The sequence below is a fragment of the Cupressus sempervirens genome, chromosome 10, assembly GCF_028749045.1.
Source record: "Cupressus sempervirens isolate cs-2001-9-10 chromosome 10, ASM2874904v1, whole genome shotgun sequence".
In the NCBI taxonomy this organism is placed as follows: domain Eukaryota; kingdom Viridiplantae; phylum Streptophyta; class Pinopsida; order Cupressales; family Cupressaceae; genus Cupressus; species Cupressus sempervirens.
In genome coordinates, this window is record NC_143127.1 from 786,742,874 (window position 1) to 786,761,589 (window position 18,716).

The 18,716-nt window shown below is 34.9% G+C and overlaps 1 pseudogene across 1 annotated transcript in view; it reads right to left on the reverse strand.

Annotated features, from left to right (window-relative positions):
• Positions 1-17,975: 17,975 nt before the first annotated feature.
• LOC149536255 (disease resistance protein RPV1-like) overlaps positions 17,976-18,716 on the reverse strand; it is a 42,996-nt pseudogene continuing 42,255 nt past the window's right edge. The window contains exon 8 of the transcript XR_016358088.1: positions 17,976-18,482. The product of XR_016358088.1 is annotated as a disease resistance protein RPV1-like (transcript). The remainder of the gene's footprint in view (positions 18,483-18,716) is intronic.

The following is an 18,716-nucleotide window of genomic DNA, read 5'->3' on the forward strand; positions in this document are numbered from 1 at the left end:
CCTTCATGTTTAGCTCATGATGAGCACTCATCATCTAGCTAAGTATATCCAACTGCATGTTGGAAATCCTTGTAAGTTCTATGGACTTCTCCTCAAGTCTATTTGCAAGGTTTCTTTTGTCATCCTCAAACATGGTTTATCCTCAATTGTTCTTTTCTTTTGTTCAATTATCTCGCATAGCATCATGGCTTGTGATTCTTGTTCTATTTTAAGAGATCTTATCTCTTCGACTTGGGCTCTATTTCTCTCCATCAATTACGCTATTGTTGCATCAAATTCCTTGGAGTCTCCATTAGAAAACACTTGTGTGGTGTCAATCTCCTTGTAGTGTATGTCATTCTCAGCTATGGCTATGTCCTTCCTTCTTTTCAAGAATTTTCTCAATTCCTCTCTGGCTTCCTCCAACTTGTGTAGGGCAAGGTGCACATCAATCACCTGATTGTCTATGATCTTCCCAAGTTTGAAGACTTCCATCTTCTAATCTTTTTCTCTAAGCTGTTAGGCTTCTCCTTGTGAGAACTAGAGCTCTGATACCAATTGTTGGAATATTCAAATGGAAAGAGTACTTCTGGGGGGGGTGAATCGGAAGTAACTAGTTTGTATCCTTTTAATCCTCTTTAACACATAATTGAAAGTAAAATGCATGCATGTAAACATATAAGAAAATATGAAATAAAGCATGCATCAACACATAACACCAGGATTTTGGTTACCCAAAAACCCTCTAGGAATAAGAAGCTAAAACTGGGGTGGGGATGACACCTAAAAAATTACTACAACAATATTCATTCAACCATTTCTGATGGTCTACCCTATTAAAGGCCTGCCCTATTAAAGGCATTACATTGTGTCAATAGTGACTTGGTTAAAGGATTTACAGACACTTTACAAGAAGTGTCACCCTGTTAAAGGATTTACAATAGGTTGTTAGACCCACCTAATTCAATAGAATTTTCATCACCTTCTCCAAAGGTCCTCCCACCTAGCTGTTAACCTGACCTATCAACATAGGATTTTTAACATCTAATACAATGGCAAGAAAGTATTAGAACAATTGACCTGATAAAATGCAGTCTTCAATTATTGGATTTAGGCTTTTGATCTACTCTTTGTGTTCTGATCCTTGCTTGATCTGATCTCTATGTGTGACCCTTGTTCTATTTTGATCAACTGGATGTGTAATTGCTACTCATTTCACTAAGTCCTTGACACCCCTACTGATTGCTCTATTCTACAACAATCTCTTAGCAACTTAATAACTCCAACAACCTCGACACTATGGTGTCCAAGTCTCCTTATAAAGGCATTGTGAACTTAGGGTTTACAATGAAATCACAAACTTAAAATTCCTACTCAAGCCCTTAGATTTTGCCTATTGGTTGCATGTTGTCTCCAATTTTCTGATTGGCTGCATGTTGATATCATAGGTAAATGTAAAGGTTTGATCTTATCTTCTTATCCCTTCGTGAATCATGCAAAAACGATTTTGCACCTTAGTTTTTCAAGGCACAAACTACTATGTTGATTCTGTGTTACTCGACACATATTACTTTACTGGTGCTCGACACATGTATATTCCTGGATTGCTCGGCACTTATTACACTCTGTGTTTCTCGGCACATGAATGTTTCTGGATCACTCGGCACATACTATGTTCTATCTTGCTTAGCATGAATTGTGACTTGGCACCTATATACTGCTTGGCATCCACTCACTTGGAACCTAAAGTCACTCAACACCTATTGAGATTCTGACTTGGCACTTACTATAACTCGGCATACATAGTGTGCTCGACATATATGGTAGAATTGGTTAAGTGTGTTGACACTCAAATGTCAAAACCATTCTAAGACCAATAATAAGGTGGTCTCGATTTAAGTTCAACAGCTCTGTTTTTGCCTTATACCATTGTATATTTTGGTTTATGGTGCTGGACGTACTTGGGTCTTACGAATCCTTTTTTGGTAGGAAATCTCGCTGGTATGCCACCTTTATTAGTTATTTTGGTTTCATACTTTTAGTACTGTGTGGATAGTAGCTCTATAGCTTAGACTAGACAGATCCCGACTCCTCGAGGGATTAGATGCAATAGGTTGGTCTATATTAGGCCCTTTGTAAAAGGAGGATCTAAGTAATGGTCTTTTGATATAAAGCAATTTTGTTTTATGTATTTACCCCAATTATGAATATATTAAAGATTTTTATAGTTTTTATGGCTATCCTGAGTTAACTATTTGTTGCACAGTCCTCTTTATAATGGTCTTAATTCATCTTTGCTTTAGTATATGTTTAATTATGTTTGAACGATATTGCTATTACATCCTATGAGCAACACTAGGCATCTTAGCAAAATAGTTTATTATGTTAAATTTCTCTACATTCATGGCTCATCTCTTTTAGTTTACATGGTTGGTTTCAGCTAGGTAATTTGTTCCATTCCTAACTGACATGTGGTTCCCTTTGTTGAGATTTGCAAGTTAATTGATTTGTATATGCAAAATATAAAGGATGGTAATCTCCATAGTGTGAATGGGGCAATACTCAAATTAATCTCAGAGATTATGGAACTTTAAGATTATCTTCAATAGTTTTACTTTGTTTCCCTACTACCAGATCTTGTCATGGTATGCTCAGGTTGGTAGTTTGGTTTAGTTGTTTGTTGATTCATCTAAAGATTTTATGGCCGTCTGTTTGGCAGTTTGGATGGTTTTGAGCATTTGATGTTTTTAATTATTTAGTTGGGTGCAATTCTGTCCTTGGCTAGATGTAGAGATCATTGCAACTTGAGGATTAATTAGTTGCATTTGTGAGTCTTAAAGTTTAAAACAGTCTCATTATTGTATCTAAGTTAGGCATGGACATTATACAAATTTTGGGTATCATTGGTGGTATTTAGGATTTAGTTTATCCATTTTGTCTCTTCAGGAATTGTATCTGCATTTAGTATTCAATATTGCCTATTATATTAGGTTAGTATTTGAGAAGTGCTTCCCTAATTGGAATTCTGCATTTAGTATTCACTATTGCCTATTATATAAGGTTAGTATTTGGGTAGTGCTTTCCCAACTACAATTATTATTTTATTTCTGATAGGGATTAAATTCTAACAATTTTGGTGATAAGTCTTTAACTATTAAAAAAGGGATTATATTTATATTGATGAATTGGTAAGTGTAATGTTTATGCAAAGGTATAAGTAACAATTTATTTGGTTTAAGGTAGCTTTTATGGTTTTAAGATTATTCAGCAGTATTATTAACCATTTGAATTGTCAAGATAGCTAGGTAGGGATGAGCGTATCTTTCAGCAATGGGGTGCCAAGAGAAGTGGATGGAATGGTTTTTTATAGGTTTCAACTGTTTTTTGAATTATTTGATCATATGTACTCATTTGCAATAAGATTCGGCTATTGTAATAATATCAATAATGATAATCTGACTTGGGTATGCCCCTTTTATGATGTAAAAATAAAGGATCGTGGTCTTGAGCTAGACTGGAGGTTTTCTTCCCCGTTCTTTCCTACCAGTGCCTGTTTGAACGGTGGCACGCTATTGTAATTAAATTTTTTTATTAATAAAATTATCAAGGCCCTGGCTGTTTACCGATCAAAAAAACAAAAAAAAGTTTGCCTTGACGTTTTCTTAAGTATAGACTTTATTGCAACTTTATTATGGGTCTTTGAAAGTTTTGTAGAACAATGAGTTAATGTAGGTTTTGCCATGTACTTTTTAGTTAACATTTTAGTCTTCTTTTGGACAAAATAACCTTCGACTGCAACCATTTTCCTAGAAAAAATCAATTACAAATAATTTACCAATTTATGATTTAAAAGATGTTTGTAATTGGCATCTAGATTTTCTAAGTAAAATCATTTCATTGTGTCATGAGAGGATTCCTAGAGAAGAAAGGGATGAACATGATTTTAATCTTAGTGGTGATACCTGATCCTAAAAATTCATGACATTTATATTAGAATATGGCAATATCTCTTTAATGGTAATCTTAGTTAGTCTTTAGTTTATTAGATAGTTTCCATTGTCATTTTTAGTTTTAAGATAGTTTCTTTTAGAAACATCATCTTTGTAAATCTATATAAGGAGCTTTCATTTCCTCTGTTTAATATAACATCAATTTACCATAACATGGTATGAGAGTGGGTTGACGGAATTTCATAAATTTTAATATTTTTTTAAAGAAAATAGTTGAGGGTTTGGATCGCATGATTTCTTGGTTGGAGCAAATGTCTCTTGTTTTCAAAGGTTGAATGTTCTTGCATGTGCATTTTGTGAGTTTTATATTGCTTATTTGTGCTTTTTGTAAGTTACACATTGCTTACAAATGTTGTTTACACACCAAGGTTCATGTTTTGTCACATGTAATTTTCTCTAAAAGGTTTTCATAATATTTTCCCTTGAAAATATTTTAGATGAGTTATAAAAAAAATTCCATCAAAAATTTATCAAAAATTATCTTTTGGGTTTTAATAATTTTTTGCTCAAAAAGTCACTGAGCTTTAACCAAATTGGCATTTTCAGTATGGGCCAAAACTTAGTACCGAACATTTATTAGTGCTTTTATAAATCAAGCTCTCATGTACGAGTTTATGGTAAAATCATGCTAAATCTTTCCTCACTACTCAAAATCATGTTCGCTGACGTCACTTGAGTACGATTTTGCTTCATTTTGGATGTGTGGTTCTTTGCACATGGCAAGATCAAATTCAGTACATACGGTAGCAGAACAATTTGCTCCTTCATCAATTTTGGGGTCATTAGATCTGTACTTTGCCCTTCATAGTTGCAATTGGGTTCTAATTTAATGACATTTTCTTTATTACTCACATGAGAGCATGTACTCCATTTCCTTTGTCCATATGATGGGGGATTTATTTATATGTGAAGAATGGACCTTTTTTTATGATTTCATCCTCTCATCCGTATGTGCTTGTCATCTCAATTGCTTCCAGGATGTCGCTCCCATATGATACATGCGTAAAATGTGATTTCGATCACCAATTTCATCAAAGTATCCTCCCCAAAAACTTCAGAATCAAGCTCCAACCGACGTTGGATGAAGATGCACTATCCCATCCCTTAGATGACGCGGTCCTGGATATTATGTTCATTGCACATTCCTACAACACTCGCCATGTGATTTGAACTGTCATTGGGGAGGACTTCTTTTCTATATCCTCAAGACATGTGTTATTTCCTTCAAATTTGTTCTCTATATTCTTGTCTAATGCCATGGACCTTCTACAGTCAACATCGAGGTTGGAAATTATCGCTATCAAGGTGGTCCGATTGGAATATTGGGTTGAAAATAAGTTGAAATAGGCGATGCAAAGTTATGATCTGTGGTCTGGAAATGCCTTGGTGGGTGGACTATTTCCAAGAACCACACTCATGAAGAATCATGAAGCTATGATGACATTCGAAGCGCGACAAAAGTCCTTTGAAAAGCACAATCCTTGGTTCCTTACTAAGACCTTGCAAGTCTCTGCACAAGCTCTAGGTTATCAGCTGACCAAGGAGGTGAAGAAAACAAGATTTGCATTGCTTGATATTTTGGGTCTACCAATTTCTAAAGCATGAGCAAAATCAACCCACATGAAGATACCTTTGGCTCCCCCAACTCAGGTGGTTCGTGAACCAAGTGTCTGGTTGGTTCCAACTATTAGTGCTCCTAGCTTAGTCCACTATGTCTCACAAGAAACTACTTGGCCTCTTCACTCAGATTACCCCAAAGAAAATGTTTGGGGTTCACTTTCTTCCATTGGCATATCAGATGTCGTAGCTGAAGGCTCGAGTTCGGGATGGGAGGTTGCCCTTGAAACATGTTCAAATTTTGGATGGAGCTTCTTTGTACATCTCGGTTTGGTATCCACTGCTGTTGAAGGTGCCTCGTGCAAGGATATGGAAGAAAGATAGCACAAAGGCTTCCCTCTGTTTTTTGGGTTATTTTTCCAAACTTCAAGCATGTTATGTAAAATGTTAACAATCTTGGTTGAATTTGAGTCCTCCATGCCTGCTGTTTGATACGCATGAAAATGTAAAATTCGACAAATTTCAAATTTTGACGATATTACTCTTGTTCATCGATATAATAAGATTGTAAATATCTATGTTAGTCACTTGTACATATTGCGACGATGTTGGGTTTTCTTTTTTGGTTCTTTCCCAGTTGAGCTCTTGAACTAGTTTATATATATATAATGGCTCATCCACTTACCAAAAAAAAAAAAAAATTTGCTCAAAAATTACCTATTATATTTTACTATTTTTTCCCTAAAAAATTATCTATGCGGTTTTACTATTTTTCCCTAAAAACTAGAGTTCTATATTCTCTAATCTGTGTCTTGAATCTTGTTTTCTAGTTTTGATCAATTTTTTTACCTAAAAAATCATGTGTGCTTTTGATTGAATTTTCACCTAATTTTTTTTTTGGTTCCTATATTTTGTGAAGTTCGCATGGGATTATTTTTCTTCAATGAGTTTTGGTTGTTTTTAAACAATTTTTCCTAAAAAAATAAAGCTTTGTTAGCTTCAAATCATGGTATCTTGTAGCCTGCTTTGCAACATCTTGCTCATCTACAATAGTTTCAAGGGTTTGCCATTTTTTTTTCAAAATCGTGGAAGTTCTCATTGTGTGTTGTTGTTTGTAGGGAAGGACAACTCTATTATCCAACATCAGGTTAGACATTTTGTGATGATTTTTAGTTAGAAGTCTTAGGCTTTTTGGGAGGGTTGGTGACATATGCATATCAATAGCAAAGTCAGTGGGAAGCTCTTGTCTCTTATTGCAAAGCATTCAGAAGAAGGGGACAACCATCTATTTTTTTAAGATGGATTTTGGCTACTTTTGGTCATATTGACATTGTGGAGATCCAAGGAGGGTCTCAACAACATTAGAATATTTTGAAAAAATTATAAGCATAGGACATGCACAATATTTGGTAGGATAGTTAGACAATGACCACTAAGGAAGGGTATTAGAATATGACAAAGTTTCTTAAATAGTCATTTTAGTTAGTCTTTAGTTTATTAGACAATTTCTATTGTCATCTTTAATTAATCAATAGAAACATCACTTTATAAATCTATATGAGAAACTTACATCTCCTCCTCTTAATATTATAATAAAGGGCCAAGCCATCACTTTTAGGTTTATAATTAAAATAAAATTTACGAAGTTTAACTAACATTACCTTCAAAAGATTCAAAGAAAACGGAGGGCTTCACGAAGAGAGTTCCGAAGCAAAAAATTGAAAACCTTCGCCAGTAACAAAAATTGTAACAAGGACGCGTTGCGTCGAGTTCCTGCCATAAGTTCTCTATTGTTGATCAGCATACTCTGAAACTCTCGTTTAATAAGACGCTTGTAGCTAAAACTCCCTCTCTATTTCGTAGACAAGAAAAACATATTGAAAGGATGGATGACTGTTTTGTCATTTCAAAATATAATTATCAGTTGCTAATTTTTATGATTAGATCGCTGACAATGGCACCAGCAAATGGTTTTTGCATAACCTTAAAAACTATCAGCCACCGAAATTTTATATCCAAATTTCTTAATACCAACAGATGGTAGTGTTGTTGCCAGCTGTGTTCAGAGTCTTGACCAAATATGCAAGGTAACAGTCCCAACGCATAAAGGCCATGATACAGTCCGCAATTGAAAGAAGAACAACAAAGAAAGATGCCGAAATGAAATTTAAATTCTCCAAGGCCTAGTTGTGTGTATGATGAGATTCTAGTTACGTGGGCTGAACGAAAAGAGAAAAGAAAAGCAACCCCAACCCTAAAAAAAACCAGGCGCAGTGAAATGAGAGATTTTAAAACAACCATGAGGATCAGAAAGGAAAACCTTGAAAGCTCAGCTCATGTAAAGCAGATACTTTCATAATTGAAATAAAGAACTACTGGAGGACAAAAATTGTAAAAAAAATGATAGAGCCAGCAATGAAAATGGGTCATCACAGCATTCAATCTACTCCACTTTTGTGTCAAATTCATTGTTCCAGAAAAACAACAAAGTAGAAAAGTGCAGTTCACCGTGCAAGTAATTCGTTAGAATTCTAGTTAAAAAAATTGAACGAAAACATTACAACAACGGAAGAGAACTAGTTCAGAGTAAAAACTGGAACATGAATATTCCAGATTTTTGAACTAAAATTAGATGTTTCCAGAAATGAAGGATTTGACAACCAAATGCATGTGGATCTTATTTTTCGCCAAAATGTACTGTCATCTGGAACAATAACAGTGCAAAATATAAATGCAATCCACAGAGGAAAAAATGTTGGATAGATTTGTTGGATAGATTTTCTCCTGTTAAGTTGATCGATGCACTGTAGCTGAGGAGACAATTCAGAAAATATCAGCAAAACAAGTGGCAATTACACTGTACATAATTATTGGAAAAGGAAAGCATTCAATATTGACAGTTGTTGTAATGAATACTGTCCAATCTACACCGCTGAGTTCAAGACTATGGAAACACTTGGGATCTCCTAAACTTTTGAAAAAAAATTATACCTGATCAATTTTTGAGTGCAATAAAAGGTGAAAGCCCTACTGTACGTGGTACGAACCACTTAGAAATTGGAAATATAGTGATTTGAAAAATTACTGAATTGCAAGATAAATATTATACATTACAGAATTTAATGCTAGAAAATAAATACAGCTTTCTCATTGGTCAAAATGATTTGACAAATAACATCCACATGGATGCTATAGTATCCTGCCTTGGCAGGAACTAATAAGGAAAGAAAAATAAGCTGCCCTAAAAATGCTGCTACCAAATGTCGCTATAAACAGGGTTTCCTTGGAAACAATTCCAGCAAAATTAGAACATCAAAGAAATCTTACCTTCTGCCATCAACGCTCCTGAAATCTGTCACATGCCTGCAGGATGATAAAATAACCAAGAGGAAACGGTATAGTGAGATTTTCATCTACTTTCAGAATGTCATCATGTAGGCCCAGAAAGTATTTTTCCATGAAGAGTCGAATACAGGTCCTCTTGTGCTAACATTTTTGGCTCCCCTACCACCAAGATAGACGCCAAGAAGCCTGAGCAATTATCAGAGTCTACTCTGCCACGGCGGTTTGAGTTGATGAAGTTAACGCCGCGGATTCTTCTGATGTCATGGATGATTAGGCAATGCTTGTACTTGGAAACTGCCTTCAGTCTTTGAATTGTGATGGGGGTGTCACACGTTGTTTGCCGGTTTGGGGAATTCGACTTGATCAAAGTATCCATGGTATTTGGCTCTGTCCATTCACGTTTCTCTACCAGCAGAAGGAAAAAATGATATGTCTGCGAAAACGTTAGTCTAAAAATAAGATATATCTTCTTCCTTACGTCACGAAGATTTGATGGATTTGTGGGGTTCGAAAACCAAGGACAAGCTGGCGTGATCAAGTTATGGTATTGTTATTTGTTATCAGGATTCAACTGCATTATTTTTTAGTCAAATAAATTGACTCATGTTTCAAGAGAATAAATAGAACACTTAGCACTATTAGATCTAGGTGACGCTTACAAAGGTGAAAGGTCACCCATCCTAATACTACTCCAGCTTGAGCGTGCTTAACTACAAATTTTACTCCATGGCTAAAACTACTTTACTTGCAACCCCATTCACAAAACCTTCAACAAGTGTTGTGCCTTGTGAACCATCCATTAGAGAGCCCCTTAAGCTAATCAATTGATAAGTAAGACATGTGTTTCCACATCAAGTCAAATTTTGATATTGCTATCAAGATTCAACTATATAAATTATGAGTTAAACTCATTGACTCATGTTCCATGAGTAGTGATTCACACGAATCCATCTCTCATGAGAATAAACAAAACACTCAACACTAATCGGATTTAAGTGATGCTCACAAAGGTGAATCACTGGGACCTCCCAAGAGGTCACCCATCCTAGTACTACTCCAACTTGAGTGCTCTTAGGGTCCGTTTGGTTCGTGGAATTTAAAAAATCGGGATTTCTACAAACCTTGGTTTAGCCAAATCAAGGCTGTGCAAATCTTCATTCCAATTTTGGGGATTTTACTTGAACTATTTGTTTCACTCGGAAGATGCGTGTGAAGACACATTTTTATGTTTAAGTTTGGAGTTGAAGGCAAATTTCAAAAAGTAGTCCAATCTATTGTTTTTACACTCTTTGAAAAACATGACTAGGTTTTGATTTTCAATTCCTACTTGCTAGTAGGAAGTTGGAAAACTTGGTTTTGAGGCAAAATTGGAAGTTCGGTAGGCTAATTCTATTTTGCCAATTTGAAACAAATGCAAAAATTTTCAAATCCGGACTTTGAAAGAGTCAATTCCTGTCATCTTCCAGGAACCAAACAGACTCTAACTACAGAGTTTCCTCCATGGCTAAACCCTACTTTGCTTGCAACTCCATTCGTAAAACCTTCTCCAAGTGTTGTGCCTTATGAACCATTCATTGGAAAGTCCTTTAAGCTCATCAATTGATAAGTAGGACATATTTTTACACAGCAAGTCAAATTATGATATTGCTATCATGATTCAACTGTGTAGTTTTTGAGTCAAACTCATTTGCTCATGTTTCATGAGTAGTGATTCTCACACAGGGGAAGCTCTCGGACTTCTCGGGAGGTCACCAATCCCAGTACTACTCTAGCTTGAACATGCTTAACTACAAAGTTTCCTCCATGGTTAATCCCACACTGTTTGCAACCCCGTTTGCAAAACCCTTCACCAAGCATTATGAACCATTCATTAGAAAGCCCTTTAAGCTCATCAATCGATAGGTAGGACATATTTTTGTCCAGCAAGTCAAATTATGATATTGCTATCAGGAATTATCGGGAATCAACTGTATAGTTTTTGAGTCGAACTCATTGACTCATGTTTCATGAGTAGTGATTCACACGAATCCACCTCTCATGAGAATAATCATGGGATCTAGGTGATGCATGATCAAATAATACTTGCAGTCCCTTGCTTGTAAATACCAACTCGTAGCTACCCCATCACTTCTTATTAATGATTTAAATGCAGAATTTGCCAAGTTGCTATACTCTGTCAAATCAACTTTATCTCTATTTAATGATTTTTTCAATAATCGCTAGACTACAGTATTGACCCCCTAGTTTGTCGGATATGCAGTTATCACTATCTTGCTGTCTTATTGAGAGTCTGAAGAATCTGTTGTCTTTTCTGACATTCAGATTTCCCTTTCTCTGCTTACTATAGATGTGGCCTGTTAATTAAATTGTATTGTTGACATCCTGATTTTTTTAATAGCTATATCCATTCATGCCATTGCTTTATTCATGCGAGAGCAATAAGATTTCTGCAATCCATTAGACTGCTGTTGAATTTCTAGGTTCAATTGTGTAATTTTTTTCCATCAACGTTTTCAATCCCAGCCATGATCAAGATGTAAAGATTTCTAGAAAGGGAATTTTCCTTTCTAGAGTGGCCTCTTAGTCTGCAATCCATCTCCTCTTCGGCTCTCTTTTATTCTGATGATGAATCACATAGTGTGATTTGAAGTGTTGATGGAAAAAATCTTTACATAATCGAACTCAGAAATTCAATAACAGTTTATTCATGTGATAATAATCTAATTTCAAAACTTAGATTGTGCTTGGCATGAGCAATATCCTCTGTAATTCAAAATCCACCTTGAAAAGGACTTGCTGTCATTGCTCACCTGCTCTTGTATGAAGATTTTTGTGACAGTTACAAAATATATTATTTGTTAAGTTTCTGTGGTTTCTGCTACTAATTCGAATGAGGAAAAGAATGCTAATGAACAGACTTCTTTGTACTTGTGTGTTCATTATCCACATTTCTATCTCATAGATATAAGGTAACCAGGGCATGTCCCTTGAAGGGACATGACCCTACCTAGGTTGGCCCTATAAGATAATTCCCTTAATCGGTGCTCAATGAAGAATATGATTTGTAAAGACATTAACTAACGATAGTTAAGGTTATCCTTAATAATCAATATCCCTAAAGAGATGCTGATAATGCCTATAAAGGAAGATATATATATATAATGCTAGATCAAATCTGTGTGATATATATATATATATATATATATATAATGCCAGATCAAATCTATGTGATCTGTACAATCAGATCAGCATGGTAATCGAAGTTACAATTTTAACACTCTATTAACTTGATAATCATACTGAGAGAGCGCATATCTAGCATCATCAATTATGATGAATAAGCATAGAATGATACTTTATATCTATTTGAATCTTCTTAGCACGTGGTATCATTGAACACATGATACTATGTCATATTACTATTCACTTATACTAGTGATAACAATATTGCAAAGAATACAATATATAGGATAAAATCCAGAGAATAATTAAATTCTTCATTTATCCAAGTTTTGCCTCATAGGTACTGACATTCCTATATCACAAAATGATCCTGAGTTAAGATCTACCAGAACACAGGATAAACTCCGGAGAATAATAAAATTCTTCCTTTATCCAAATTGTGACTCAAGCATAACAATGTTTACATCACAATGTGATCTTGAACTCATCTAGATCTGACAGTAGATCTCTAATGTTTAGCATATTATCTAAGAGATTGTCATCTCTCATAATGCCTTTTATACAAGTGTTCATTATCTCAGAGATCGTCACCTTTTAGATAATGAACACAAATGGTGAAGCCCATAACAGTCAATAGCCTAACAATAATAATTTTAAGAATTAGTTCATTAAGAATTAAAGAATACAAATGTATAATAATTCGACCATACCAAGTCTTTTCCTGAAGTGATCTATTTTCACTCTAGAGCAAGGTTTAGTAAGAATATCTATTGTCTGATCTACAGTGCAAATGTATTCTAATTTTATAGAATTCCTGTCTACCATATCTCTTACATGACGGTAAGAAATTTCAATATGCTTGGACCTGTCATGAAAATTGGATTCACAGAAAGCTTAATGGAACTCTGATTATCACAGTGAATAATAGTAGGATTCATGGGTTGACCAAATAATCCCACAAGAACTTTCTAAGCCAAACTGCCTCCTGAGAGGCCATTGCTGCAGCAATGTATTCAACTTCTATGGAACTCTGTGCTACTGATGCCTACTTTCTGCATATCCAAGATATCATTGTTGAAACAACATCCTAAAGTGCTTTTCCTATCAGTAATGCTTCCAGCCCAATCTGAGTTTGTGTACCCATGAAGGTCCAAGTCAATTCTCTCATACTTGAGCCTACAAACAAAGATTTTAGAATTACGAGTTTCAAATCCTTTAGGTTGTTCCAAATATACCTCTTCTGTAATCTTTCCATCTGATGTACTTTCCATCCCTTCGATGTTGCAATAGCTAAGACTGTTCTTACAGAGGTGTATCTGGCAACTTGGAGCAAAGGTTTCTTCATAAACAATTCCCTTCTAAGAAAATCCTCTAGCTATGAATTTGGGTTAATGCTACCGTCAACAACATGCTTAATTTTAAATATCTATTTAGAAGAAACAACAAATTTCCTTTCAGGCCTTGGAACAATTTCTCAAACATCATTCTCAATAATGGAATGGTATCCTTCTGTCATAGCAACCTTCCAAGTTGTAAGTTTAAAAGCATTTGAAACATTGGTTGTTCTGATTTAGATAAATCACTTATTTTGGTTCTGGGTAGACAGTAATAAATCCAACATCAAATCCATGATGTCACTTGTACTAGTCTCATGACATTAAGTCCACCAAGTACTAAATTGGATATCAAGTCCATGATGTCACCTGCACTGGTATCCGAATATCGAATACATGATATTCACCAAGTGCTCCAAGTACTAGTATCCGAACATTAAGTCCACCAAGTACTCAATTCTTGAGAAGACTCAAACCATGGATTGCTACTATCCACAAATCAAAATATATATAATCACATAGATAAATTTATCCAGCTATGCAACCAATATGGTCTATGCTATATTCACATATCAAATACATGATCATGCAAAATATCCAATTATAGACACAAGTATATAAAAGAGGTTTAGTCTTTGCTATAACATAATGATTATAACAAACACAACCAATAATGTAGCCTATGCTAAATATAGTCTTGAAAATAAATGCTAATACATATGAATCCCCAAAGGAAGAGTTTATAATTTGTCTACTTCTTTAGAGTCTATTACTTTCACTTATATTCTCAGGGAATGGAATAGTGTTGCTGATTGTTTGGCGAAGTGGGCTTCTAACCATATGTGTAATTGGAACATTGTTGATAAGACTCAACTTCCGATGGGCTTGTCCCATCAACTTGATCACTTGGTTGATCTTAACAGGGCTGTCTGATGCCCTTTTTTTGTTTGTACTTGTTTCTCTTTCAGCTTGAATGAATTTTCAGCCCTCCTTTATTTCAAAGGAAGAGTTTATAATGCAAAACTAGGTGAAAGTAGGCCCATATATAAACTCCCTCTTAAGTTCGAGCATCTCTAAGGTGGATTCAATCCACGTATGCAAGTTCTCAATTTATCCACGACTGCATTTAAACCAAATTGAAGTAACTGAAGTCCATGACACTTAATGTGATCTACTCTCTTAGTGAAGAGTTTACAAGTTTCCTATCTTCTTCCTCTAAAGTTTAGGTTTAACTACTTTTGGTAGGACTCCCTCTCAATGTATACATTGTAAGATCCCCTCCTGTTATCTAGCCAAAGTTTACGGATAATTTCTCAAGGGGTTATGTGTCATTATCAAACCATGAGAATTTCTGTTTATGTCACTTAGTCCAGATTTATCTCAGAATTAATGGTTTAACCAGTTTTAATTCTTTAACTCATACTTAGAAAGAAATGCAATCACACCTAAGACTCATTTCTGACAAGAGTCATATCACAGAGAATATACTTATTAACAAGCGTAAAATGATTGAAATACTCCCTCCCAGTAGAGATGGCTTTGGTCTACACAATAAGATAGTTGATATAACAACCCTTTGAGGCTAAACATCTCTCTCTGAAAATGTAACATCAAAGCAACATCCTCGTCTCATAATTTGTTGCATTCTTTTCTTTCAATTGTCATTGCCATTCTCCAAACCAGTGCATAACACTCTAGTAATTATATATTATGTATACATCTACATTTGCCTTCGCGTCTACCCCAATGCTTTATTGTTAATAGAGTCCCACTTCGTGTAATAATGTGATTAAGCTCCTCCATTCTCAATAGTGAAAAGACATTCAAAGAGCATACCAAATTCAGCTTCCAGGCAACAATTTGACTTCTAGTGGAATCTCTGTTATTTACTTTGTAGACCTCCACGCTTTTATTATTAGTTGTAACTCTACAGATTCAATGCTAATGAACCCCGACACCAAGGACAAGGACCTGTGCATAAATGATTGGTTACATATCAAAACCAAGGCAGAGTCGCATAAAAAATACTGAAACTGCACCTGAAATACTTCTCTTCTCAAAAACTATGTTTGTAATTTTCTCTCTCCAAATCGAAGTCTCCTGAACATATAACATCAGCACTGCCTTGTCAGATAGCGAAATCATCAGAATTGTATTGTAGACGCCAAACTGGAATGAGAACCAACCCCCTTGTGAATGCCCTAGCTGTCTATGATCCAATTCGAGCCGAAGGAATGAATGTATAGATCTGCAATTGATTACTTATTCCCCAAATGCTGACCGCAGGCAGTTAAGTACATTGGCAGGCCTCCTAATTAAAACGCAGATCACTTCCAACAATCACAGGTGTAATATTCAGATTGTTGGTCTGCAATTATCGTCTTTCTATCTCAGATAATGCTCCCAGACTGTCGACTCAGCCTCAAACTAATGGCTTTCCTCTGTTCGCCAGCCAAAGCCCAGCCTGAATTGTAACTCTTGAAAGATCTGGTAGCCACAATCACAGTCTGAATACTAAATAGCAGATAGCTAGTTCTGTCCCAGCTGTCTGCTATCGACCTTGGATCACCAAACTCCCAATTCATAGGTTACTAATGCTAGGTGTAGTGATGTCAGTCTTTCCAATTCCGAAATCAGACTTCAGACCTCTATGAAGATTACCACCAATCGGTGATTAGTAATTGCTAGAAATTGTGCCTCTAGGATAATTCTAGAATTTGTCCAAACAGTCCTCCCAACACAATTTGATTCACCAATATGTAAACCGATGGCTTCCCAAGCAATTCGTATTTAAGCAATCTCACCAATGTATTCAGACTCCAATATCCACCCTCGCAATGCAAGTAATACTCATCAAATCAATCTCCAGGCACAGTAGAAATAGTAGGAGATTCTTGCAACTTGTTATACCACAACTGTTCATTTCTGCTCATGAATCTGAATGGATCTACCTTCAAGCGGTTAAGCTTTCCCATGAAGGAACTAAGCTTTGATACCATGTTAAGTTTCTGTGGTTTCTGTTACTAATTCGAATGAGGCAGAGAATGCTAATGAACAAACTTCTTTGTACTTGTGTGTTCGTTATCCACATTTCTATCTCATATATATAAGGTAACCAAAGGGCATGTCCCTTAAAGTGACATGACCCTATCTAGGTTGGCCCTATAATATAACTCCCTTAATTGGTGCTTAATGAAGAATATGATTTGTAAAGACATTAACTAACTTGTTAAGGTTATCCTTAATAATCAATATCCCTAAAGAGATGCCAATAATGCCTATAAAGGAAGATATATATATTTAATGCTAGATCAGATCTGTGTGATCTATACAATCAGATCAGCATGATGATCAAGGTTAAAGTTTTTACATTTATCTTGAACTGTTATAACTTATTTCACTATTCACAATTCACCTCTACCAACATTTGAGCTTCCTGGCTTGTTCATTATTTTTTATCCTTTTTATGATTACCAAATTATACTTGACTTCTCATAGCTTGATTTAGTTAAAAACAGAGATTAGATTTACCATCATATGATTTTAACAAACCTTATCTAAGAATCACACATATTATTATTCTTGAGACTATTTTCATTTTGCTTTGTATCTTTAAAAGACTCTTCGGTGTAGTTGATTTTTCACTTATTCAAGTTAGATTTATTTTTTCATCCTTTCTTTTTCATGTCCTATATTTTTATAAGACCCCTCTGGTGATTTATGTGAGAGAAAATCAGGGATTGTATATTTTTCTTTGTTAGGCTTGAAAGCTTGCACCAAGCTCTTATAAATTGTTGCATATGCTCCTGAATTGCAAAGAACACACAAACTCTCTCACATTGTACGTGAATAGAACTTCTCTATCTTCAATGGATGAAACTTAGGAAGATCATATCTCATTTTTTTCCTACAAAGTTTGTTTTGTTACAGCATCCGCTCTGGTTTACAATACCTTTACTCCTTGTAATAAAGTCTCAATAGATTCAAAATTTCTTAAGTTTGAAGTCTTACCAATGAAATATTAAAGTATAAAATTACTTAAGATACTCATTGCACATTACATAGCGAATAGAGTTTCATTGTCTTTCTTTGAATCTTCTTCAATTGAGTCATTAACTTATACAATTATTCAAAACATTTGGATCTGCAAGTTCATTATATCTGACTTCCACTAATTCCCACCGATTTTTGAATCTAAGGTTTTCATTTTGATAATTCATACTAGCTGTTATAAATAACGTACTGTTGCCATGATCTTACTTCCTATGCAATAAGAAATTCTGCAACCTAATGCCATATAAGTTGAAAACTAAAGTTTAAAAATGCATAGAAAAATAAAACAATTGAACAACATATGTAGGTAGATTTTTAAGTTCAACGAAGTATTTTTTTTATAAAAATAATACCAGTATTTTCTTGCTGTAGTACATAATAATAAAAACATGCATAACAGGTCTCCATAAATGCTGCCTACATGGTTTAGAAATGACTTGTTTATTATAAGAAGACAAACATTTATCATTTTTGTTAGACAAAGAGAGAACAATTGTGCAATACGCAAACTGTAGATGCAGAAAAACTAATTATATTTGCATATACATACAGGAAAGTTGAAGTTGCACGCTGTTGATGATTGCAAGGCTAAAGTTGTACATATCATTGATGACTGCATTGATAATACATCATCTACAATATGTTCTTGAAAAAGCTATGAAAAGTGAAATTACATATCTAAGTTCTCCATCCTAGTTGAATCTGCAACCAATTCAGATGCATAAAATGACTGAAAATCACCATTCTTCAGCTGGGCGATTAATTGCCTCTTTGGATGAATCTTCTGAAATTTATTCATGCCAATACATGTCTTCCGAAATCACTTTGGTGGAGACTGGAAAATGCTTGACATTGTGCCAATCTTTATATTTTACATTCTCCAGACCTTCATCAGATTTTGTTATTTGGGAGGTGGACATGATAGAGTAAGACGTTGAAGACATATCTAGTTTAGTTGCTGATGGCTGCATAGCCATTTGGAGCAGGCCGAGGAGTTGCCAAAGTTGGTGAGGTCTCTATCCTGTAAAAGAAGAACAACTTTTATATGCATTTTGTGGCTGCCAATGGAAGGTTTAGCATGTAACTGATCTTATGGTATTTGCTTGCAATATTAAGAATAATTGGAAACATTTTGTTGACGGTCTCTCCAAGTTTAAAGATTGCGATACAATTTCTGAGTGCTCGTATAATTTAGAATTAACTCTTTCTATACTTGAACTTACTCACTGATATTCAAATAAGAAAAAGGAAAAAA